Source organism: Phocoena phocoena, chromosome 5 (assembly GCF_963924675.1).
Source record: "Phocoena phocoena chromosome 5, mPhoPho1.1, whole genome shotgun sequence".
Lineage (NCBI taxonomy): Eukaryota > Metazoa > Chordata > Mammalia > Artiodactyla > Phocoenidae > Phocoena > Phocoena phocoena.
In genome coordinates, this window is record NC_089223.1 from 64,641,661 (window position 1) to 64,668,034 (window position 26,374).

Here is a 26,374-nt window from a genome sequence, read left to right on the forward strand (position 1 = left end):
CGTTGATTTCAGAATGAGATAAGCGGCAATACTGGTAACTTAATCTACCTATTCCAAGTAGCTACAAAGAAATTAGCTGCCCTTAGTGGAAGCCAGCCCATTAGGAAGAGTGAAAAGAAACCCATTCATCATGAGAGAGCCTCACACCAGCCAAGTCTCCCTGGAGCATTCAGCTAAGCTGAGAAGGTGTTGATGGAGAAGGGGATAATGATCCATAAATAGATGTATGGGAAAGGAGGGGAGAGGGGAGGGAAGCCTCATGAGATTGCACAGGGAAAAAAATGGGCCTTAAAATGATAAAAATTATAGAAGTACAATATTACAAGGACTACACAAATAGTATTATAAAGAATAGGACTGTTGAACGTAGCCCTTGATGCTACTTCTTTTTTTTTTGTTTTTGGAAGAAAACGCTTTGAAATTGTATGGTGAAAAAGAAAAGAAAATGTATGTGAATAATGTAGCCCCACCTAAAAATATGTTGCTAACACAATGGTTTTTCAGGAAAGAAAAAGCAAGGATGCCTGGAAATAGCTGCATCTAATCAGCCCCCATCCCAAGCAATCAACTGAAGTCCAGGAAATTCCATATGTAACCAGAAGAATAGACATCCTGGAGCATTTTGCCACAGTTAAGATTAGCGGAAACAGACCCCCATCAGCTCTAGTAACAAAGAAGAATTAAAGGTGAAGAAACTGCTCTGGGTCCCTGTGCCTCCCTTCTGGGAAGGTGGTGGCCAGTGCGTGGGGGAGAAGGATGGGAATTTGGACAGAGGCAGTGGCCCTGGCTGTCCCCACAGCCTATTGTTCTGAAACCACCCCTTCAGCGTGGCTCAGAGCAATATTTTTCCCCAGGGAAAATAATTAAACAACAGTGGCTGGAGCTCAGCTTATCCTCCTGTCTTATCCTCACAATCATTAAAAATGTTTGTTAACATAGCAATAGTTTATGATTAGCACTTTTGGGGTCTTAAGAAATCCTTCTCTACCCAAAGGTCATAAAGATGTTCTCCTGTACTTTATTCTAAAAGATTTAAAGTTTTCCCTTTCACAATGAATTCCTCCTTCTCTATGGACTTGAAAGTCACCAAATGCACAAACCGAAAAGGGAAAAATGAATAAATTTCACTTCATTAAAATTAATAACTTCTGCTTGCCAAAAATATCATAAAGATAAGCCACAAACTCAGAGAAAATCTTGATACCGCATCTGACAAAGGACTAGGATGAAGAATAATCAAAGAATGGCTGCAACCCAGTGAAAAAATATCCAAAAAACATGCTAAGGTAATTCACAGAAAGAAATATAGATGACTATTCAAGATATTAAAAGATTCTTTTTTTTTTTTTGACGTGTCGCATGGCTTGTGGGATCTTAGTTCCCCCGACCAGTGACTAAAGCCTCAGCTTTGAAAGCATTGAGTCCTAACCACTGGACCTCCAGGAAATTCCCAAAAGATTCTTAACTTTCTTAACAATCAGGGAAATGCACATTAAAATCATCATAATGGGGCTTCCCTGGTGGCGCAGTGGTTGAGAGTCCGCCTGCTGATGCAGGGGACACAGGTTCGTGCCCCAGTCCGGGAAGATACCACATGCCGCGGAGCGGCCGGGCCCGTGAGCCATGGCCGCTGAGCCTGCGCGTCCGGAGCCTGTGCTCCGCAACGGGAGAGGCCACAACAGTGAGAGACCTGCGTACCGCAAAAAAAAAAAAAAAAATCATAATGAGATATTATTTTACATCTACTAGATGAAAAAAAAAATGAAGTCTGATAATACTGTGTTGGTGAGGATGTGGAAAAGCCGAATCTTATATGCTGCTGTTGGGTTGTAAAATAGTACAATTTCTTTGGAAAACAACTTGGCACTATCTAAAACAAGTAAAGATCACATTTCTATGACCCAGCAATTCCACTTCAAGTGGAAGTGTGGAAACTCTTGTGTATGTGCTCTAGGAGACATGTATAAGACTGTTAATAGAAAGAAGCACAATCCATATTAGCAAAAACACATATGCTAAATGCAAACACAGCTGAGCACCAGTGTTTGGGGATGCCTACGTTGTAGTCTACTATTTTTAAAAAGCAAGAGATGATAACACAAAATTCAGGAAAGTGGTTATGTTTGAGGGGAAGGCAGGAGGGTGGGAAAAGGGGAGGAAGACACAGCCAGTTATAATCATATTTTTAATGTTGGGAATCTTCTGTTGGCCAGTGACTTTACATATATTACACATATTCCATGGTAGGCACAGAATATTTCATAATAAATTTCTTTTAATTTGTTACGAAAAGAAAGGGGTGAACAAAGAACAGAAATCTCTAATGGCTCAGTGTCAAGGAAAACATGAGATCTTGGTAACATCAGTCTCACCAAAATAAGAGGGGAACGGTACTCAAGAAGTGATGGATTGCTCTCTGTCGGGGAGGGTCTGCATAATTTGTGTGTCTGTGGAGGTCCTCCCAGAACATGGGCAGCTGGCCTAGTGACCAGGACTGGTGCCCAGGGTTACACCCTATTACTCAGGTTGGCAAGTGGCCTGGTGGGCAAGTGGTGATCAGCTATGGAAAAGATATGCCACTTAGCACATGAATGTTGTATGTGGCAAGATCTATTATAGATGATTTTCTCTGCAGAAAACTGAGGGCTGTTCTGGGGCAAGGCCGTTTGGTCTAATATTGGGGATACCCTACTTTCTACCTTGACTGCATGAATTTGACATTGAACCAAGGCTGTTTTTCCAACAGTTGGCATTTTGAATTGTTATTTGAAAGACTCAATACTCGGGTCTTGGCACTGTAAGGACTTTGTAACCGTAACACTACTCATATATCTACAACCCTTTTTTTGGTTGTTATTTCTATCTTTAATATATTTGAGTCTTACCTATTCTCCCAAAAGGATTATAAAGTTATCCAGGTGGCAGGATTTTCTAAAGCCCTGTTTTGTCCATCCTTGCTGCCAAAAACTTGGCAAAATAAGGGCTTAATAGGTTTTTTAGTTTGAAAAAATTATAAAGTCCCAAGAAGTTTCAAAAATAGTAGAGAGGTGCCACATACTCTACATTCAGTTTCCCCCAGTGATTATACCTTACATAACTATGGAACAATGTCAAAACTAGGAAACTGATATTGGTACAATGTGTGCCCTCCATGTTGCTGCAAATGGCAATTTTTTTCTTTTTTATAGCTGAGTAGTATTCCATAGTGTGTATGTGTGTGTGAACTTTATCCATTCATCTGTTGATGGACACTTAAGTTGCTTCCATATCTTGGCAAGTGTAAATAATGCTGCTATGAACATTGGGGTGCATGTATCTTTTTGAATTATTGTTTTTGTTTTTTTCAGATATATTCCCAGGAGTGGAATTGCTGTGTCATATGATAATATCACTCTAGGTTGGTGATTATTTCCTCTCTGCTTTAAAAAAAAAATCCATTACATTTTTTTACGTGTAGCTGGCCAGTTTTCCCACCATCATTTATTGAAGAGACTGTCTTTCCACCATTGTGTAGTCTTGCCTCCTTTGTCGTAGATTGACCATAGGTGCATGGGTTTATATCTGGGCTTCCTATACTGTTCCACTGATCTATATTTCTATTTTTGTGCCAGTACCATAACTTTTTTGATGACTATAGTTTTGTCTTATAGTCTGAAGTCAGGGAGCTTGATTTCCTCCAGCTCCATTTTTCTTTCTCAAGATTGCTTTGGCTATTTGGGGTCTTTTGTGTCTCCATACAAATTTTAAGATTTTTTGTTCTAGTTCTGTGAAAATGCCGTTGGTAATTTAATAGGGATTGCATTGAATCTGTAGACTGCCTTGTGTAGTATAGTCATTTTGACAATACTGGTTTTTTCAATCCACAAACATGATATATCTTTCCACCTGTTTGCGGCTTCTTTGATTTCTTTCATCAGTGTCTTATAGTTCTCAGAGTACAGGTCTTTTGTCTCATTAGGTAGATTTATTCCTAGGTATTTTATTCTTTTTGATGTAATGGTAAATGGCATTGTTTCTTGAATTTCTCTTTCTGATCTTTCAGTATGGAGGTTCCTTAAAAAACTAAAAATAGAACTACCATATGATGCAATCCCACTCCTGGGCATATATCTGGAGAAAAACATGGTCCAAAAGGATACATATACCCCAATGTTCATTGCAGCACTGTTTACAATAGCCAAGACATGGAAGCAACCTAAATGTCCATTGACAGAGGAATGGATAAGGAAGATGTGATAAATATATACAATGGAATATTACTCAGCCATTAAAAAGAATGAAATAATGCCATTTGCAGCAACATGGATGGACCTAGAGATTGTCATACTGAGTGAAGTAAGTCATACAGAGAAAGAGAAATATCACATGATATCCCTTACATGTGGAATCTAAAAAGAAATGATATAAATGAACTTATTTACAAAACAGAAACAGACTCACAGACTTAGAGAACGAACTTATGGTTACTGGGTGGTGGGGGAAGGATGAGGGGAAGAGATAGTTAGGGAGTATGGGATCAACATGTACACACTGCTATATTTAAAATGGATAGCCAACAAGGACCTACTGAATAGCACAGGGAACTCTGTTCAATGTTATGTGGCAGCCTGGATGGGAAGGGAATCTGGCAGAGAATGGATACATATATATGTACGGCTGAGTCACTTTGCTGTGCACCTGAGACTATCACAACATTGTTAATTGGCTATACTCCAATATAAAATTAAAAGTTTTTTTAAAAGTAAAAAAAAAAAAAAAATCCATTATATTCTGATTTTCATAGTGCCTACTGGGAAATCAGATGTCAACCTAATTTGTTCCTTTGTCAGTAATCTGTGTTTTTCTCTGGTTGTCTTTAAGATTGTCTTTCTTTTTCTTTTATTCTCTTTCCTTCCTTTTCTCCTTTCTTCTCTCCCTCCCCCCTTCTTTCTTCCTCTCCTTCTTTTGGTATTCTGCTGTATCATTGCAATATATCTATCTAGCCTTGTATTTCTTTTTATTTATTCTGATAGGGATTCACTGGGTTTCCTAAATCTGAAGATTTCTGTTTCTGTAAATTCATGAAAATTCTTAGTCAACACCTCTTTGAATATTGCCTTATTCTGCAGTTTTTCTATTATCTCTTTCTTGTACTCTGATTAGGTATATGTTAGATATCTTAACTATAGTCCCTATGTCTTCTTTTCCAAATATATTTAATTCCAAATACTTGTTCATTTCTTTTTTTTGTAAAGTTAAGATTTTTTAAATTTATTCATTTATTTAATTTTTGGCTGCATTGGGTCTTCACTGCTGCACGTGGGCTTTCTCTAGTTGCAGTGAGCAGGGGCTACTCTTTGTTGCGGGGCACAGGCTTCTCATTGTGGTGGCTTCTCTTGTTGCGGAGCACAGACTCTAGGCGTGTGGGCTTCAGTAGTTGTGGCACATGAACTTCAGTAGTTGTGGCTCGTGGGCTCTAGAGCATAGGCTCAGTAGTTGTGGCGCACGGGCTTAGTTGCTCTGCAGCGTGGGGGATCCTCCCGGACCAAGGCTCGAACCCATGTCCCCTGCACTAGCAGGCAGATTCTCAACCACTGCGCCACCAGGGAAGCCCTGTTCATTTCTTAAAAAGAATTTATAGCTTAAAACCTGCAGATCACGATTAGTTTTATTAATAAGTATTTCTAGATATTTTGACTAAGAGCATTTTAATCACAAAAACAGCATATGTTACTGCAAGTCCAGTTAAAATCTTGCTCAGTGGAACCAACAGCAGTGATAGCTAGACCCTCATCATAAACATATTTGGCGCACACTTTTTGAACTGTCTCAGCATCTAGAGCATCAATTCCTGCTTCCAAGTCAGGGATGGGAATTCTTCTATTATAACATAACTTTTGCCTACCAATATCTTCACCATGGAGTTGAACCTCAGAGTTGCAAAAACATGTTTTGTTTCTAGAAGAATTTTTGTGCTACTTTACTTTCAGTGACACTTATACAGAGTCACATGTATTCTTTTTGAACAACATGTAGCATGCCTGCAGCAATGTCTGGTTTACAACTCACATAGAGTCCCCACAATCCTGTATCTGTGTAGCAAGTGTTGAAAGACTGGAAGCTATGGCAGAGGTTGCCACATCAGATGAGACAGGCTGGCTTACTAGTTAAATTCATTCCTCCTCTGAAATGGCAATCCTAGTTGCCAGTCAGTGTGTTTGCAACTATGAGAGAGATTGTATCAGGATGTTCCCAACCAACAGCTGCAACAGCTCTTGCAAGGTGTGTCAAAGGCATCTTGTCATTCCTCAAACAAATCCCACTTTCTGTGAATTTGCAGGGAGCCAGAGTTGTTCTTTTTCCTTTATGTGTGGAAAAAAAAAAAAAGTCATCAAAAGGAAACTTTGTTAACTTAAGCTGTTCACTATAGGAGATTCCTCCAGCCATAGCAAGGACTATTCTTAGCCTCTTATAATGTGTGGTTATATAGTCCACTAAGTCTTTATGACTTATAGATTTGATATTTTCAGTTGGTCCCCACATTGTCAATCCAAGTGCAGTATTTGATAAACTATGACATGAAGCTAATAAAAAGACAACTTCTTGTAAATTAGCTTTGATTTCGTGTATCTAAGGATTATTCTATACTTGTGCTCAGTCCCTGCTTCTGCCAATGTACTGTTTTGTGTTATATCAGCAAGAACGCTTACAGCTCTTGGCAAATCTTTAGAGAATTCTTTGGCATAATACATGATCTGCTTTCTGGAGGTATAGGTGTTGAAATGAGCACCCATGTTTTCATTTTCAAGTTCCAGATCTAATTTGGATCTCTTTTTGGTAACACTGAAGTTCATATGTTCCAGAGAATGAGCTGTTCCATTATTCTTAATTTCATGTCAAATTCCAACATCAATCCAGAGACTCACTGTACATATTGACAATCCAGAGTTTTCAGAGGCCACTCTGAGTTCATTTTCCAAACATGTTATTCATGTTTCAAGAACATTCAGAGCAACTTATATAGTGGCTTGTGCATTTCTCAATCTGTTGTCTCCAAATTATAATGACAACCCAGTGGCCCCTCTGGTCAGGAGCCTTTCAGTGAAACCGCAGAGCTTCTCAGTGAAACCCCAGAGCCACTGCCATACCATGGGCAACAGCATGGCTTGGACCTCCACTGCTACCATCTCTTCTCAATGTCTTTTAACTTCTGTTTTATTTTTTTGATATTTTTTCCCTCTGCTGAATATTGAGTAATGCTTCAGTTTTGTCTTCCAGTTCATTAATATTCTCTTCCATTGTATCTAATACTGTACCTATACACTTCGTTTCTAGTTTCATTTATTATGTGTTTTTTTTTTTTTCACTCGGAAGTTCTATTTGGTTCTTTTTTAAAATCCACCTGACCATATTTCAAAGTATCTAGTACCTTGTTATACTTCAAATAATCTCTTTTTTTATTGAGTATCAAAACTACTTATTTTATATTTCTTAATTGATAATTCCAATATCATCCATTTTTGTGGCTATAATCTTACTATTTGTTATTTCTGCTTATTCTCCCTCAAATGGCTTGTTTCCTCTTGTGTTTTATAATTTTTATATTTCAGTGAGTTTATAATTACCTGAGGGAACTATTTGAAGCCTTGATTTAAGGAATATTTATCCAGGAAGTCATTATGAATCTTGAATCACTTTAAATTAAATTCCAAAGTCGAGTATTTAGGGACCACTTAGGTAGTGTGAATTCTAGATTTTGGCTCTAAACCGTCATGAGGATCACTTGTAAATAGCAACTTTCAAGATAGACTCTACCCAGAGTCAATGTTGAGATAAGAAAGTTTCTTTACTATTTTCCTTTGTGGGATAGATTTTCTTCTTTTGGTTTACCTTTGCATTAAAAATGTCAGCTTCTGTGTCCTGAACTATTTAGGGATCTTGTGTCCTGAACTATTTAGGGATCTTTTTATGTCTTAATCTGGTTTAAGTCCTAGGCATTGTATCCCCAACCCTGCTTGAGGCCCATTAAAATAAAGAGTCTACGCCACCAGTGATAAGTTAATGACCACGGGGCCCCATTGCTTCAGGGTGGTTACCTCTGAAGATTTGTGTTTTCTTGTATTTTTAGCCTCTGATGATTTCCATCATTTTCCTGACAGCTCAAGTAAGCATTTTAACATCTTTTATCTACACATTTTTAGGTGTTGTAAGCCGAGGAAGTTCCTCATGGTATTTATTCTGTAATATTGTGAGAAGTGGAAGTTTGGGCACTATTCTTAAATACTCTAATATACAAGCTCTATTGTAAGATAAGCTGAATTGAGGAACAGATATAGTCCTCATCACTCCCCCTCACCCACCGCCAGATAAAAATCCTCTGAACCCCTCAGACTCAAAACACTTGAGCTATTAGGGCCAAGTTATCATTTTACCCCCATTATAGGATGGCTGCTGCCCCAGTGAAACACTGGTTCACTTCTTCCAGTAGAAGACAAACTGAACATAAAGTGAGAAGGGACAGTGTCTGGTTCCTGGATAGGTACCCAGCATGAGGTACTTACTTTGAGCTTCACAACAACCTAATGAAATGAGTAACGTTGCTTTCATTTTATAACTAAGAACACTGAACCTCAGTGATGTTAAGTAATTCATCTGAAGGCTACAGAAGGAGCCAAAATGTTCTGAAAGATCAGCCAAGCACATCCTCCTAAAGCAGGCCTTCAGTCAGAGGACCTCTGGCTTAACCATTGACTTACTCATCCAACCATTTGTGAATCCATTCAAGAAACCTTTCTTGATAACTTACCATGTGTATGACACTGTGCTAGACACTGACCTACAAAAATGAATAAGACAAAGAGCTTACATTCTCATATGGGAAGACACAGAAACAATTATTTTATAGTGCAGTAAGTTAAATGCTAGGAGTTATGAGAACATTGGGAAGGGCATCACCCCCGAACCCAGCTCATGTATAGTTTGGGGGTGGAAAAAGGGAAGTTGGTTGCTGACTAAAATGAGTAGTGAAATAGAGGTAGGCACATCAGTATACTGAGCAACTTCCTTCACTTTGTTGGTTACACCTAATTGGGTCTACCTTTGCCTGAACCAACATGATGGACAGACCTTTCTGTGTTCTGTGTTTATTTCTAGGGCTTAAAACGTGGGTCATAGACACCGCTAGAGACTAACTATCCACTGGGAATCTTTATCCCACTCTACCTGTTTGTTCTGAAAACAAAACTGTTATCAGTGACTCTGGAAAACTGAACCTGGAGCTTTGAGGATGTTGTAGTGGTTACTTGATATTACAGCTAAACTGAGTATGCATGGTGGTGTTAATTGGGGTCATCTTCCAACATGCTTTTGAGGTCTGTGATTGCTACCCCTATAACCAAAGTCTCTTAAAGGCTGCATACTTATCAGGAGTTCAAACTGACCCTTGGTCTTTTAGATGAGTCACTTACCATCATACTTGGACATTTAATTCGTTATTGGGGTCTTCCCTAACTCAGCTTTTGTTGAGTGATCTATAGTGAGTCCCCTATATCCATAATTCTTGGCAGTACAGTTTGGACAGGAGAGAAAGACATGTTTCAAATCCTGACTATAACACTTTTTAAAAGGGGGACCTTGGGCAAGTTACTCCATTAGCTTCTTCATCTGCAAAACTGGGACCGTAATGTTCATCTCAAAGATTTGTTGTGAGGACTACGTGAAATAATGTACGTAAGACATTTAGCATAGGACATGACTTAGAGTAAGCACTCAGCACGTAGTAGTTGTTCTGATTTCCTTACTAATAAGGGCATCGTGTTCACAGTTCTACCAAGAATGGGTTGCCGACTTACTGCCAAGAAGAGGGAGACTACAGATTTACATTCAAGATTGTATGAAGAGCAAGAGCGACCAGTCAACTTGGAGATTGGTAGACAGATTTCGTACGCTCATCTCTGCCCAGTCTTTGGCAAACATTTTACAATATTGCAAGAAACGTGAAACAGAGGGGAGGACAGGCAGAAAGTGAGGTAGATTGAAATTATGCAATTGCTATGCATCCCTGGTCCTCTCTGTTGCCACAGCTCCGGTCCATCATTCCCATTACGTACAGGTCTGTGCTGCCTGCAGCTCCTTGTTGCTTCTCACTCAGGATTCATGAGATCACTTTGTCCCGTGTGCCAAGAATTGGGTCTTAAGGCACCAAGGGGAGCTGTGTCCGGTGTGGTAGTGAAGAAGACGTACCAAAGTGTCTGTAATAAGAGCCCAGCTATAATAGTGTGCCGGACGCTTTGCTGGGAGCCTAGGAAACCATGACCATGACCATCTCTGTCCTCAGTTTGTGTACTACAGTCTAGTGGATGAGACAGGCACACAAACAATGCCACTGTAGAGCAGTGAGTGCCATGCAGGTTTCAGCGTAGGGTTCTAGAAACCACAGCTAACTCTCCTGGAGGTCAGAGATAGGGATATATATATACACTCATTTAATATGTATACTATATGTGTGTGTATACATACACACACACACACACACACACACACACACACACACACACCCCTCATTTAATCCTTGAAGAAATCATGTGAAGGAAATGTGATGATGTCCATTTTTTTTTCGAATGAGAACATTGGGAGGCAAAGATGTAAAGCAATTTGTCCAAGATCACCAGCTAGTGAGTAGCAGAGAATTCAAGGCAGGTCTGACTCAAAAGCCCGTGAGTTTCCTTTTGTATTTTACAAATTTTTTTTCTGAATATGAAATGTTTATATGGAAAAACCCAAATAATACAAAAAACAAAGATGCATCCTCCTATATTCTTACATCTAAACTCACTATTAACATTTTATGGTTTGCACCCTGTCTTTATCTTCTGCAGTTTTAAATACATATTTATAAGATTGGCTCACATATATGCATGTATATATTTTTCCAGCTTAATTGGGGTGTAATTGATATATAACGTTGTATAAGTTTAAGGTGTACAATGTGATGATTTGATGCACATATATATTGAAATGATTGAAATGATTACCACAATAAGATTAGTTAACACATCTATCATCTCACATAGTTACCTTTTTCGTGGTGAAAATATTTAAGCTCTACTTTCTTAGGCACTTTCAAGTATACCATATAGTGCTGTTAACTGTAGTCATGCCATGATTACATCCCCAGAACGTATTCATCCTGTAACTGGAAGTTTGTATCCTTTGACCAGTATGTCCCCATTTCCCCCACCACCACTGGTAGTCTCCATTCTAATCTGTTTGACTTTTTAAATTCCGCGTATAAGCGATATCAAGCTATACCTGTCTTCCTCTGTCTGACTTATTTCACTTAACATGCATGCTGGTTATGATGATATCCATCACCGTTTAGATTTTTAATTTTTGGATTCCTGCTAAACTGAATATTTTTCAAATGTGTAATGATCCCTTATATTTGTTAATTTCCTTATTTTGAGAGCAAGTGTTAGGTGGGCAAACTAAGTCCATGGGCCAAATCTGGTCCGTCGTCTGTTTTGGTAAATAGAATTTTATCAGGACACAGCCATACCCTTTCATTTATGTATTGCCTGTGGCTGCCTTTGTGTCCTTCTGTAGAGTTGGGTAATTGTGACAGAAACGGTATAATCTGTAACTCCTAAAAGATTTACCATCTGGATCTTTACAAAAAGGTTTGCCACCCTGCTCTAGAGAAGAGACTCCTGTATTGTCAATCTCCTAGTCCCTTTATCTTAGATTTTCAATACTTTCCTGTATGTCTGGAGTTGATTTTTTTCATGCTACTTATCCTCAGTCAGAGAGATGTATCTAGACCGGGTGTTGGTCACTAAGCGGGCTGCAGGGATTTCCCGCAATTGTCCTTGCTGATCACTAGCCTTCTGGCGGAGTCTTTCTCAGGTCTACAGAAAAGTGATTGCACATTTAATTCCCAATCCTCAGGATCCAGCTGGTACTCGTGTAACCTGGCTCTGGGGTCCTGAGAGAGGATCTTCTGTCTCCATCCACAGTTTGTTTCTCTGATACAAATCATTAATACTATCATTGGTATTTCTATTACTTTTGAGAGGCAATACAGTTGCCCCTTGAACAATGCAGGTGTTGGGGTGCCCCACCCCGTGCAGTTGAAAATCCACATATAACTTTACAGTCGGCCGTCCGTAACCACAGATCGTGTAGTACTGTAGCACATATTGAAAGAAAATATCTGCATGTAAGTGGCCCCGTGCAGTTCAAACCCATGTTGTTCAAGGATCGGCTGCATAATATAATTTTTAAAAGCACAGATTCTGGAGTTACCAGGTGGAGGAGAGTCTCTGCCTACTCAAATCCAGCTTTGCAGGAGTAAGAAATAAACCTGTGTTATGCTAACTACGAAGATTTTGGAGTTATTTATTTCATTTTTACCACAGCATAGTTTATACTATGCTGACTAATACAGGGTTGTTCTAAACACTGATTAAACCATAGAAAGCACTTGGATTAATGCCTAGAATATTAAGTGCTGTAAAAATATTTCCCTTTTGTCCTCTTCTTAAAAGAACCATAGTTCTTAGCATGGACCATTTTAGTTTCCACTTACATCTTTATCACTCTATTTATTACTCTACTTATGATGAACCAGCCTCATATGGATGCATTTACTACACACACACACACACACACACACACACACACACACACACACACATCATGTTGTCTTAAGGAAGTTAATAGTCTACAAGTAGGGCTAGAAACTTGGGTGTGGAGTGAAGTAAGAAAGAGTTCTCTCTCCATCTCAAAAGACAGCCACCCGGGCTTTCCTGGTGGCGCAGTGGTTGAGAGTCCGCCTGCCGATGCAGGGGACACGGGTTCGTGCCCTGGTCCGGGAAGATCCCACATGCCGCAGAGCAGCTGGGCCCGTGAGCCATGGCCACTGAGCCTGCGCATCCGGAGCCTGTGCTCCGCAACGGGAGAGGCCACAACAGTGAGAGGCCCACGTACCGCAAAAAAAAAAAAAAAAAAAAAAAGACAGCCACCCATGTATGAAGTTCTGTTTAGACAGACTCTGTGTCTCTGAGCAAGGGAAGGGAATCTATGTATCTTGCTACCATCTCTCAGGCTGCTAGGGCCGCTCTGTTTCATGAGGGAAAGCACAAGCAGACTACCATTTTGTTTTCTCAGTACACTTCCATTTGCCTTACAGTTAGTAGAAATTTCTCCCAGATTCTGCAGTAGGCTGTTTTTATCTTTCAGTGTTAATTATTTTCATCTTTTCCTGAGTCTCCATTGGTTCTTTCTCAAACCATCAGTCTTGTTTTTGACCTCCAGTCATGCTTCTTGCATTCATTCATTCTTCTTACACAGACTATATTCCGTCTATATATTCTCAATAAAGTTATTTTCATTTCAAAGCCATTTTCTTTGATGACTCATTAGTTGGAGGCTGGAACACGGCAGAACAGACATGATTAAGAGAGTGGCTGAAGTTCAGTAGTCTCCATCTGCCACAGTGTTGCTTATTTCAAATAGCAAGCCATCCTTTGTTTCTTCCTTGACATATCAAGTATGCATAATCTAACTTCCTTATTCTTGGAAAATGGAACTCGACTATTCATGGTCTACATCCTGAGCCCTGGTATATATTGTCTTTCCATGATGTTTTGGAGTCATAGGTTAAGGACGTGTGTATTAGCCAATTTTGGTGGAGAAATGAGTAGGGGCCAAATCATGAAGGGACTTAAGTGCCAAACTTAGGACTTTGCACTGTAGGGACTGTGGTAACTTGATACAATCTGCATTTAGGAAAGGCGATCCTGGTAGGAAACATGGAAGGAAGTAAAGAGGATGTAGCCCAAGCATTTGGTTTACCCTCTCACCCTTCAGGGAATAGAGAGGAAATATAGACTGTTGTTAGGAAGGTAGAACTGATGGACTTGGTGTCTGGTTGAAAAAGACAGAGGTGCAGTGATGCCAGGTTTCTGACTTGAGTCACTGTGAGTGCTGGTGTCGTTTATTCATCAAACTTCAGCCCACAAGAGTAAAAGAAGATTTTTGGAGAAGAAGATAATTTCTTTTTTGCATGTGTTGTGTTTGAGATATCTTGGGAACATTCTGCTGAGGTGTCGGAAAGGCATTTGGATATATAGGCCCAGAACGCAGAGAAGGTAACTGGAGTAGAGAGGAGAGAAGCAGCTCAGGTAACCGTCACCTTTAGGGAGGTGGCTGAGAGATGTCATTACCTCAGGTAGAGCCCTGAGGGTTGTGAATAGGCAGCAGAGACCTGAGGAAGGGCAGCAGTGTTACTGAAGGATAGCTTTAGTCTGCTGTGCCCACGACACCCTGGGGATTCCCGGAGATTCTAAAGGGGAGAGAATCTTGATCCCGATGTTCAGCTGATGGGGACTTTGGAGCCAGCAGAAGCTGACATATTAACATGATGTTATTAGCCCCGACATGCAGAATGGTTTACCCATTCATCCTTCAGGGGTTACTTTATTATTCAGTAACAGAAAGGCCTTGGACTTTCCTCTTAAAAGCGTCATCTTGGTCTTTTTCCTCTTTCATCCACACAGAGCCCATTGCCTCATATGGAGGCAGCGTGTTGTGGAAACAGCAGGGACTCTAAAAACTTTCAATTCTAGATTTACACTTGGAGTAGAAACTTACTGGCTAGGTAACATTGGTAAAACCGCTTCGCTTCACTGAGCCTCTCTTTCCTTTCTTATAACCTCAAATATTGTTGAGATTAAATAAGGTGACATAAAGACATTTGACACAGCTAGTTTTTCCTATCTTTCTTTTAATTGCCGAGTAGTACTTTTATGCTTTAATGTCAGCATCTCAGCCAAAGACTTTTTTTCAGGAAAGAGCACCTTTGTACCAGTACCTTTCATTGAGGTCCCAGCACCTGGCCCTCATTTTACTGACTGTTGGTTTTAAGCTTGCAAAGGTGTGTCTCTGATAGGCTCTGACTAACTAGATAGGGTCCTCTTTCACTATGATGAAGTTCCAGAAAGCCATTCTTCAACAAAAACCATTCTCCCGGGCTTCCCTGGCGGTGCAGTGGTTGAGAGTCTGCCTGCCGATGCAGGGGACACGGGTTCGTGCCCCGGTCCGGGAAGATCCCACGTGCCGCGGAGCGGCTGGGCCCATGAGCCATGGCCGCTGAGCCTGTGCGTCCGGAGCCTGTGCTCCACAATGGGAGAGGCCACAACAGTGAGAGGCCCGCGTACCGCAAAAAACAAAACAAACAAACAAAAAAACCCATTCTCCCACCTTCTTTTTCTGTGACCCTTGGAAACTGCAGTCAGATCGTCTCGTAGTTCAATCTTGTCTGACACAGTTTTGTTTGTCTGAGCCCTATGAATGGAGACTGCTGCTGCTTCTGCTTCTCTGCCTGCCCATGAAGGCCTCATCTGTCTCATTCATCTCCTCGAGGTTTGTGATCTCAAATTCCTATTTTATTTACCCACTGTGGTCATTGATTGAACTTCATAGCCCATCGGTAGTCCTTGGCCTGGGGAATCATGTGGATTCCTCTAATCCTTTGTAAATGGTATAGCCATGTTATTGGAATTTTCAAATTTCCCCCTACTATCTGAAAGCAGAGGTTCCTATGAATCCTCTCCTAAGCTGAAATGGCTTAAAGTGAAGAAGCAGTTACCTTGGGATATGTCTTGCTGACAGATGCACAAAATAAATGGAGATGAAGCACAGATGCTCACAGACACAGTTCAAAGCTATGGGGGCTTGATGCTTAGATGCTGAGTGTAGTTCCTGGGGAAGGAGCTGGGTGGTGTCACTCTCTCCGCTCAGGTGCACCCTGCCTCTATAACGGCTGCTGCCAAACCAACGCTGAACTCTATTTTCACTTTTTGTCTTGTTTTGTAATAGCGAAACGTCTTCGGATTTCTTTTGGTTAGATAAAACAGGTACTAATGTAGGTCTTTTGTAAGAGCTAGGTGGAGTAAAGTGAACTCTTGAAAAGCAGGGTTATCTGTACCTGATAAAAGGCAGGGCTCTGTCCATCAAAATATTTGTGATTATAGCTTGGTTATGGCCTCAGTGGGAAAAGTAGTCTTCCAAACTTCCTGAGATGAGTTTTAGCGTGTCTTATAATATTCCATCCAACTTCTTTGTGCGGCTCCTTCCCTTTGTCATTGTTAGCCTGGGACCAAGGGCACTGTGTACATTTGGGAAAGCTGGCCCACAGTCCCTGACCTTGGATTACAGAGATATCTTCAAGGTGAAGCTTCCCTATTCGAGGATTTCCAAAGCAATGTGGAAGGACCATTCTCTCTTGGCCAGTCTTGTTGATTTTTCAGGAAAATGAGCCATTACCACAACCTTTCTCCTCCATACCATTGTTTGCTAACTCTTTGTCCCTTTCAAGAGTAAAATGCTCAGTGATTTATAACCTGAAGGGCCCATGTCAGGCTGTGGAGTACTTTGTTTCCTCTCAACTACCTTCAGGAAAATGACCCAAGATACTACCCTCATAAGGCATCTTTTCTTGGAAGTCCTCTTGTTCTAAATTACTTTAAAGTTAGTAACTGGTAGAAGATTATTTTACAGCATCTTAGTTTACTGAGAGGCTTTTAAACATACTCATGGCTTCCTTTTTTTTTTTTTTTTTTTATCTCTAGAGTTGCCCTTCTGTTTTCTGAAGTTACTTTAAGGATCATCTTTCAGAAGGAAAACAACCTGGCATATAAACCACTTCTGAGCCTGTTTATCCAGAGTGGAGGGTGAGGATACTAATAGGCATGAAAAACAATTTCACGGGTGTTAAGCTGTAGCTCCAGGCTTCACCTTCAAGGAATCAGTGTCTCAGGCTGCTATTGGACAAGAAGATGTTGATGCCAGTGTCTCTGGGGAAGACAAGAGACTAGATTGAATATTGCTGAATTTGTTTTCTGAAGAAATATTTAGAAGCATCTGCCCTTCACTTTTCATCTTTTCACCTGCACACCTGATTAAACATCTATAAAAGTAACTGCAAAGTCGGATAATCACCACAATGAGGACCAGATGCAGATGTGCCTCCTGGAAAAGGGAGTGGATCGCAGTGGAAGAGTAGCACGTGGGGACGGCTAGGAAAGGGAAGACAAATGGGGCAGCCAGAGATGTGTCTCAGGAGAAGGCTGGGGAGATCATTCTGGGACCTCCCCAGTCTCTGGACGAGGCCAGAAAGGTACAGGCTGAGCCAAGAACTCATGAATGCCTCTGGTCAGTGAGTTAATCATTTAATGAATAAGGAAACTATGCACGGGCCTCCAGGTTAAAGGTTAACAGGCAGGGTTTCAAAAACAATTTCATTAAGTAGACGCTAATAGATTACAACTTATGTGTTCCCACATTAAAACAAGAAACTGGTTCAAATGAACGAATGCATACTGGATTCAAAATTATTTTTAAAAAAGTGTGAGTGAGCGGCTGAGGAAAGCTGAAATCTTAAGATAGAAATAAAAGCACCACGTAGTATGGAGCATAGAGTAGCTATTGGGAAGTTAATTGTGTATACATTGATCTTCCCAAAGAGACAGTGGTTCTATAGATAGTGGTCCAGGGAGGGACTCTGTCTTCATCCTTCTGTTCCTCATAGTGGATTAATTCAATAAATAGGAGTTGAATTCAACTCAGTGTCACACTGACATTATGGTTGTACATTGAGTATGCAGAAAAAAATCAGTGAACTTGTTTATAGTACCAAGAATTCCCTATAATGGATCTAACTCACCTGTACCTTCAAACTGAGAAAGAAAGAAAAAAGGATACACTCATTATGTAATAAAATTAAGGTATGTGTTTTAAACACCTGGAAAGAAATCCAGCTGTTACGTTTCAACCCCCCAACATCAAATGGACTGAAGATGGATTGTTAAGAACCACTACCACCACCGCTACAGTAACAGCAAACACAGAGCAGACACCGTTCCAAGTATTGTACATATTAATGCACTTAATCCTCATAAAACTCTATAAGATAGGTACTATTGTGGTCTTCATTTTACAGAGAGAGAAACTGAGACACAGAGAGGTTACATTACTTGCCCAAGGTCATACAACAAGTGAGCAGCAGAATCTGGATTTGAATCGATGCACTTAGGCTCTAAACTCTGCTGTGGACCCTCACTTTACTACTCCCCTATGGGACTGTGCAGTGTGCTGGAATAATGTTGGAAAAAAATACTATAAACTTACTAGATAGGGAGCATTTCATTCCACCTGTAGACCTTCTAAAGGAGGCATGATGTGAGTTGAAGGACCAGCTGGATTTCAGCGGGTGGGGAAGGAAAGAGGTCATGAACGATGGGGTAGGTGTGCGTAGATGGGTAGAGGAGATGAAGAAAGGTGTTGCAGATGACAGAAGGGAGTGAGAAGGAATATAAATTCAAGGCAATTGGGGGAAATAGTGGATAGACCAGTTTGGCAGGAGATAACTTGGAAAGGTACAGATGACGGCGGGATGAACTTGATCCCTGAAGGCAATGGGGAGCTATTGAAAACTTATGGGCTAGTAAACAACATGAGTAGAAAATCTTCCTGGCTTCCTCCAGACCAAAACTGGACCTCAAGACTTGGAAACCCATCCTGCCCAATGACTGAATGTAGTTAGAAGTTAAGCCCAAATACAGAACGTGGGTTTCAAGGGTCTCAGGTCTCAGTTGTACAATTAGGCTACTTTGTTTACTTTCCTTTTTCATGTAGAAACACTATTGTAGAATGAACTTATTTACAAAACAGAAATAGAGTCACAGATGTAGAAAACGAACTTACGGTTGCCAGGGGGCAAAGTGGCATGGGTGGGGGTGGGGGGGATAAATTGGGAGATTGGGATTGACGTATACACACTGCTATATATAAAATAGATAACTAATAAGGACCTACTGTATAGCACAGGGAACTCTTCTCAATAATGACCTATATGGGAAAAGAATCTAAAAAAGAGTGGATATATGTATATGTATAACTGATTCGCTTTGCTGTACAGCAGAAACTAACACAACATTGTAAGTTGACTATAGTCCAATAAAAATTAAAAAAAAACACTATTGTAGGTTTTAAGAGGATATTAATGATTAAAACAAACAAAAATAGCCCTGTCCTCATGGAGCTAACAATCTAGAGGGAGAAGACATAATGCACAAGATAAAATAAGTAAAGAGAATCTAGGAATATTTTGAATATATTGCATACCTGGAAGTTGCTAAGAGAGTAGATCTTAAAAGTTCTCATCACAAGAAAAAGATTATTTTTTAACTCTGTAAGATGATGGATGTTAACTAGACTTATAACAGCACTGAGCATTTTGCTATGTATACAAATATCAAATCATTGTGCTGTATACCTGGAGCTAATTAATGTTATATGCCAATTATAGCTCCGTTTTTTAAAAAAGAATGAATTATATAAATCTTTACATTTGTGTGCTAAGTTTCTGGACAATGAAACAGACTTATAAGAATCTTAGTAAGAGGGCTTCCCTGGTGGCGCAGTGGTTGAGAGTCTGCCTGCTAATGCAGGGGACACGGGTTCGAGCCCTGGTCTGGGAGGATCCCACAGGCCGCGGAGCAACTAGGCCCGTGAGCCACAACTACTGAGCCTGCGCGTCTGGAGTCTGTGCTCCGCAACGAGAGGCCCTGATAGTGAGAGGCCTGCGCACCGCGATGAAGAGTGGCACCGGCTTGCCACAACTAGAGAAAGCCCTCGCACAGAAACGAAGACCCAATACAGCAAAAATAAATAAATTCCTACCCCCAACATCTTCAAAAAAAAAAAAAAGAATCTTAGTAAGAATTCTTATTAAGAATCCTCCTTCAGGAGATCTCAAGAGAAAGTCCATTCTACTGACTATAGTAAACAATAACAACAAAATATATAATATGCATATATAATGTATATGAATGTTAGATAGTGATGAAAGGAGAAAAATAAGAAGGGGAGGGGGACGAGAACAGTGAGGGTATTGAATTTTGGACAGGAAAACCTGTCTAAGAAGTAACTACTCAAAGGAGTTGATGAGGAAACCGTGTGGATATTCGGAGGAAGAGCTTTCCAGGAAGAGGGAAGAACAAGTGCAAAGGCCCTGAGGTGGAAGCATGTCTGGAATATATGAGGAAGGAAGTGGAGGGAGTAGGGGGTTGATTAACTGGAGGTAAAGTGAGTAAGTGTGAGGTAGATCACGTGGGCCCACATAGGTCATAACAAGGATTTAGCTTTTACTCTGTGACCACTGTAGTTCTGGAGCAGAGGACTGACACAATCTGAGTGATGTGTTAGTGGGATCAGTGTGTCTCGCGTGTTGAGAATAAGACACGAGGATGAGTGTAGATAGGAGACAAAGGCAGAAGCAGGAAGACCTGTTAGGAATAGGGTGGCAGCAAGAGAGAGGGTATCCAACTTTGAATATATTTTAAGGTAGAGTGTATAGAATTTTCTGAGGTACAAAATGTGGAGGAAGAGAAAGAGAGGAACCAGGAACAGTACGATGGATTTACCTGAGTGACTAGATTATGGGAGGAACGGTTTTCTTTTTGGCAGTAGTGGAAGGAGAGCCATCAGGAGTTCAGTTGTAGATGAGATAGGTTGGCAAGCTCTATTAAACATTCAAGTAGAAGTATCAGCTAGGCAGATAGTTATAAGATCTGGGGCTCAGGAAAGGGGTTTAGGCTAGACACAGACACATTGGATCATAGCACATGGATGGTAAAGCCGTTAACTGACTGAGATCACCTAGATAACCAGCTTAGATAGAAGAGGTCCAAGGACTGATCCCTGGGCACTGAACATTCAGAAAGGGAGGGTGGGGAGAACCAGCCAGAGAATCCAAGAAGGAAGGCCGGTAAGGTGTGAGGAAAACAAAGTGGGTGTGATGTCCTAGAAGCCAAGGCAAGAAAGGGTTTCAAGGAGAAGTGAGGCCGGAGAAAGGAGCCCCTGACTTAGCAACATGCAGCCTTTGTGACATTGAGAAGAGCAGCAAAGGTCAAAAGCAGAGAGTGCGGCTAAGTGGTTTGAGAGGCTGGACACCCCCTATTTTATTTTAGCAATGTCATTCTCTTGGCTTGGCATCTTCTTAGGTGGGTACCTGATGGAGAAAAGTTCCCTTTTTAAAAGTGCTTCCATGGTGTTCTGCCTTTGCATGGCTTTTCTCCTGTGTTCATTTGTGGATTCAAGTGGGTGTTTTTTTTTTTTTTTCCAGAAAACTTATATTGATGGAAGCCTCCTTTGGGCAAAGGCATGGTGCTAGCTGGTGTGCTGGGTTAGCAGGGTAGAGGGAATTCAGAGAAATAGGAGGTGTAATTCCAGTGGTTGCTCTGGTGCCCGTCACACTTCCCTTTCGTTCACTCTGGAAACATGTTTCACTGCGGTCTGGGTATAGCTGAGGTTGCCTCACCCCCAACCAAGACTGGGCAGGTGACCTAGGCTTAGCCAACCAGAATGCTGGCTCTCCTCCGCCACAGTCATTGGTCCAAGGGCCAGCAGCCACCATCACACCAAAAGCTCCACTCTATAGCACCTGCATCCAATAGCATACCTGGCTTGGGGAGGACTGAGATGTGAGTGGCTAGAATGGGGAAATTTTCAGCTTCCCCAAGAGGCCCCAACCTGGCAGTGTACATAGACGGGAGGCTGTGTGCCCTCCAGAGGGCAACTGGCAGGCTCAACCAGTGAGCAGGAAGTTGTGACTACAGGGAGATCCCTGGCAGAAGGGCAAGCCACACAGGGAACCTCCCTTTCTGACTTGGCCTCCCCTGACCGCTGACTCGGTACTTCACTGGAGGGACCTCGAAAATGGCCTGGCTGTTTTGCATTTCAGCAACTATTACAAAGCCACATGATAAATGACGGCCTGTTTCCTCACTTCTGTTTTCGAGGGCACCACAAAAGGACATCACAATCCATAGTCGTGCTGGGCCAGAACCCCCCTGCCCCCATCCTCTCCCCTCCCCCCAAGTAAGATTCTCCCCAGAGCGTGATTGATCACAGGAATGGCAGGTCTCCAGCTGAAGCTGGGGAGAGAGGAAGGATGGGCAGTGGGATTAAAGTGGATGGAAAAGTTAAAAGAGGGAGAATTTTTATTTTTGCAATGTGCCCCTCTGCTAACCATTATTTTAAAGCTTCCTGAATGGAAACGAATCAGGAAACAGCAGTGGGACTAATAAAATCATACTGGGGAACAGCTGGGGATAGCATCAGTGATCATTAATAATACCACTATTGTGTGGGACCTTTGGTCATACATAAACTTGGCTAAAATCCTTTTTTTCTCCCAATGTCCCCAAGTTTTTTTGTTTTTTTGGAGGTTTTTTGGACAATGAGAGTGTAATTCAAAAAGTTAAGTGACTTGCCCAAGGTCATCCACACTGGATCAAGACAGAGCAAGAAGTTAAAATTATGTCCTTGTAATTTAGTTTCTTTACCCCTCCAGACTGGATATGCTTAGCTTTCCTGCCTGTGCCCTTCTGCTGCCCCTCTGCCGCGGGGGGGTGAGGGTGGGGGGGTGGGGGTGGCGGGGGTGGGGGGTGGGGATTCAGCTCATTTTCAGTTTCAGTGAAAGAGGCTAACAATGTTACTTTCAACACTAAGCCAGAAGATGAATGTCCTAGAACGAATCCCCATTGCTTTTTCTGGCAAGTGACCTTGTTGACCTGGCCTGAAAATTGCCTTAAGCAAAAGCACTTCAGACCTTAAAGAATTTATTTTCTTTTATTCTCCTCTCCCTCCTTTGTTGCAGGGACTTTTGTCCACCTGGTCCTCAGTTTTAAAAAAATACACATTGATTTTAGCTTCTCTTTCTGTTCATTTGCTCATTCATTCATTAACTAAATTTATGAAGCATAAATATTTATTGAGCACTTACTATGGACCAGTGCCATGCTAAGTTCTGGAAGGAGAGTGGCGCAACCCAGTAAGGGGGTTAGGAAATCTTTCCCTGTGGGAAGGACTGATTAGCTGGGACTTGAAGGATGAATAGGCGTTAGCCAGGTGAAGAGGGGGCTGGAAGAGAATCCCAGGACAGCAGGTATACTTGGAGGCAATAGGAAGCAGGGTCCCTCAGAGAAGTGCCCAGGTGTTCAGTAAGCCAGGAGGAGGACGGAAAGATAGACTATAGAGGCTATAGACTTTCTCCTAAGAACCATGGGAACCTGGAAGAGTTTTAAATACACAAGCTTCTAGCTCCATCTCTCTCTCATCCTAGAACTCTAATGGCTATGGGAGAAAATCAAAAGTGTTTTGATAAATACCTGAGTTCCCAGGCCCTGGCCACTCCCATGCATCTTTAACTGTGGGTGTGAATTCCCCCCAGGCCCTCCTGTTACAATAAGACAGGAGAGGGAGTCCTGAGAGGTACAGATCATCCCTTGGCAAGATCTAATTTCAAAAATGACCCTGAACAGAAAAATTGTTGAGAATCCCAGTGACCAAAGCGATCCAAAGAAGGGGACAAGGGGACATGCACACCGGGAAGGAACAGTCCTAAAATTCTGTGATCCAAGGCCAAATTCCACTAGTGCCTCACAAGGCACCGGGCCACACTCCTAACTGTGCCGGGAGTCACAACCCAGTGACCCGCCTTGTCTCCCGCTGACTTGTTTTAGGTGTGTCCTTGAGATTCCAGCCCTGATTCTCCAGTCAGGGAGTGGAATCTTGGAACGTGCTCCTTTTTGTAACCTTTGGCCTCGCCTTTTCACACATGTACACCCCGATTCCAGAGCTGCGCCTGTTGAAACCATTTTCATCACTGCTCCTGCTGCTTCAAAGCCATTTCCTCTGCAGCCCCCGGAGAGAAACTGTCTTGTCTGAGGCCTCCCTGGCAGTGGAAGAGAGAGAAGCCGAGTCTTATTGTTCACTAGGCATAATGGTCCTGCCTCAGGACCTTTGCTTGGGCTACACATCAGCCTGGACACTTTCTCGAGATACCTGCCTCACGTCGAGTCATGGCTTATCTATTACCTTCTTACTAAGGTCCTTTCTATCCTATTTAATACCACCCACCTGCTGCATATCCTCCTCACCCTACTTTCCTTTTCCTTTTTTCTATACATCTGTCTTAGAATACACTATGTAATTTACTTATGTACTGCACTCATCGTTTATTGTCTGTTTTATCCAACTAGAATACAAGCTCACCAAAGGCGTGGGAGTGTCCCAAGTACATAAAGCAGTGCTTGCGTGTGGTGAGTGTTCACTGAGTATTCACTGAATGCTTTTCCAGCAGGATGGTGCATTATTTTCTCCATATTACTTTCATGCTTCGTTGGCGGTGGACGCCGACATCATCAAGGTGCATGGTGTTGTGCACAGGTAACATCTCCGCTCCAGGGTCCTCTGAGGTACCCTCAATATTCAGTCAATTCTCCTTAGACACATAGGAATGAAATGAGGTATAAGGAATTGGTCTCTGGTAGGCACTGAGCGTCAAGGTGAAAAGGTTTGATGCCCAGAGGCAGGCGTATAAACAAATGCTTTTAAAATGGGGCCGGAGGATTACTGAGCCCTGAGAATTGCCTGTTGGTACGAACTCAAAGTCAGGAGGTGGCAGGCAGCAAACACTGACCACACTCCAATCAACAAGGTCAGCGAAGAATTTACATGCAGGAAGTCATCTATTTTTAATATTGCAATTGCTTTCCTGTTTTCCTTTATTTGGTATGTTACCACAGGAGCCCCATTCCAAGAGTTTTGTTTGAACGCTTTCCTCTCCCATTTTTCTTTTTTAAGTTTGGATGCAGCCTGGTATTTCCAGAGAGCAAACGTTCTCCTATTATTTAAAGAAAATCAGGAGGCCGGGTCATCTGTCAGGCTGAACAATGCTGGACTGATGTAAAGTGTGAGGGTCACAGAGGTTGGAGATGCTAAAGGGTCGGCCGAAAGTGAGCTGTCTTCTGGGGGATGGTGTGAAAGGGTGTGCCGCAGGCAGTGAGGGGTTGCTTGTGTGCTGGGTGAGCCAACCCAGGGAAGCAGGATGTTTCTTGCCAAACTGGCAGGACTTGAAGTGAGTCCCCAATGGTCTAGTGCCCACCCCCGGCCTACCTCACCACACCCCCATGGTGCGAGAGGGAAACATTCCTTTCATACCCAAAACAGTCTAAGCCCCTCCTGGATGTATTTTTCTGGCCAATTATATGTTATTTAGCTGAGGTTTTATAGACTTTGTATTTTCCAAGCACCGAAATTGCAAAGTTTCCCAACTGTTTGATTATAACTCCACAATCAACCCTGTTTGCATTACCCTTTCATTAGCCCTTTGCAGGGCCATGACTCGCAAAGCCGGGGCGGGAACACAGGCAAAAGCAGTGGAGATTTTTCGGAACACAGATTCCTTATTGTAATGAAGTTAACGTTGAGCTACATCTGGGCCTGGCTAACAAGGTTCACTGGGTCCCAAATCCACAGGACGGTCCTCCCTTCTGTGTGGCTGAAAGACTTGGATTTGAGCTGATGGACTGTTGTTCATTCTTGGAGTTTACTCCCGGTCTTCCACCGGCCTCCCTGGCCCTGGATATGTGGCATTTCAGCTCCACTGAAACAGTCCCAAGGAAGGCACTTCCCTCTCTGAGAAGCGGCCCTGGACTTCCTGCTCTGACCTTGCAGATGTTTCCTTAATTTCTCCTGGAAATCTTGATGGTCCTGTGCCACAAGTCCTAGATTCTTGCCTCTCCCCACCTCCTTTCTACGATCCTTGTTTGGTGTCTCTGAGTCATATTCAGAAGTCCAGCGTGGGTTCCTTTTTGCTGGTGGCCGGCTGTACCTATTTTTTCTGGTGACTTTGGCAGACTCTGAAGGGAAACGTTTTCGTGGAACAGAAAGACTTTAAGCACACTCATCTTTCACAGAGACCAGGATTAGTATTGCAACTAAGACAGAAACAACACCGAATTTTTCGTAGTCAAAGTGATTTCAAACGTTAACCCATGAATCCAAATGGAGTTGTGCAGTGAGCAGTGCTAACCCCGTATTAGACAAGAGAACCTGTCAAGGTTAAATAATTCATTGCCGATCAGGGCAGAAGCCCAACAAGGAACTCTCACCACCAGTACCATCTCCAGAACCGGAGTTACGTTTTAGGAAAACAAAGCATTCCACTTTGTAAGAGTAAAGCAACTATCCCCTTGTTCTAGACACTCACCACTGTTGTCTCAGGCATCCCTATGCTTTGAAAAAAATTGTATTATTTGAGCCAGAATTGGCTATTAATATCCCATAATTTGTTCAACAAATAATATAGGAAATACATATAATAAAATATAGGCTTAAAACTGAATAACAGGGTCAGAGATATGTAAATTAGAACAAGTGCAGAGTGAAGATGAGGGAATCCAAAAAATCTTACTAAGTTACAGTAATTGAGCAGTAAATTTGCCTCATAGCTTCCTGATGGCCAAAGCAAAGAAAGAAATACGGT

At 41.8% G+C, this 26,374-nt stretch overlaps 1 pseudogene; it reads right to left on the reverse strand.

The window, feature by feature from the left end:
• Window positions 1-5,687: 5,687 nt before the first annotated feature.
• On the reverse strand, window positions 5,688-7,091 carry LOC136123187 (mitochondrial-processing peptidase subunit beta pseudogene; annotated as a pseudogene).
• Window positions 7,092-26,374: the final 19,283 nt, after the last annotated feature.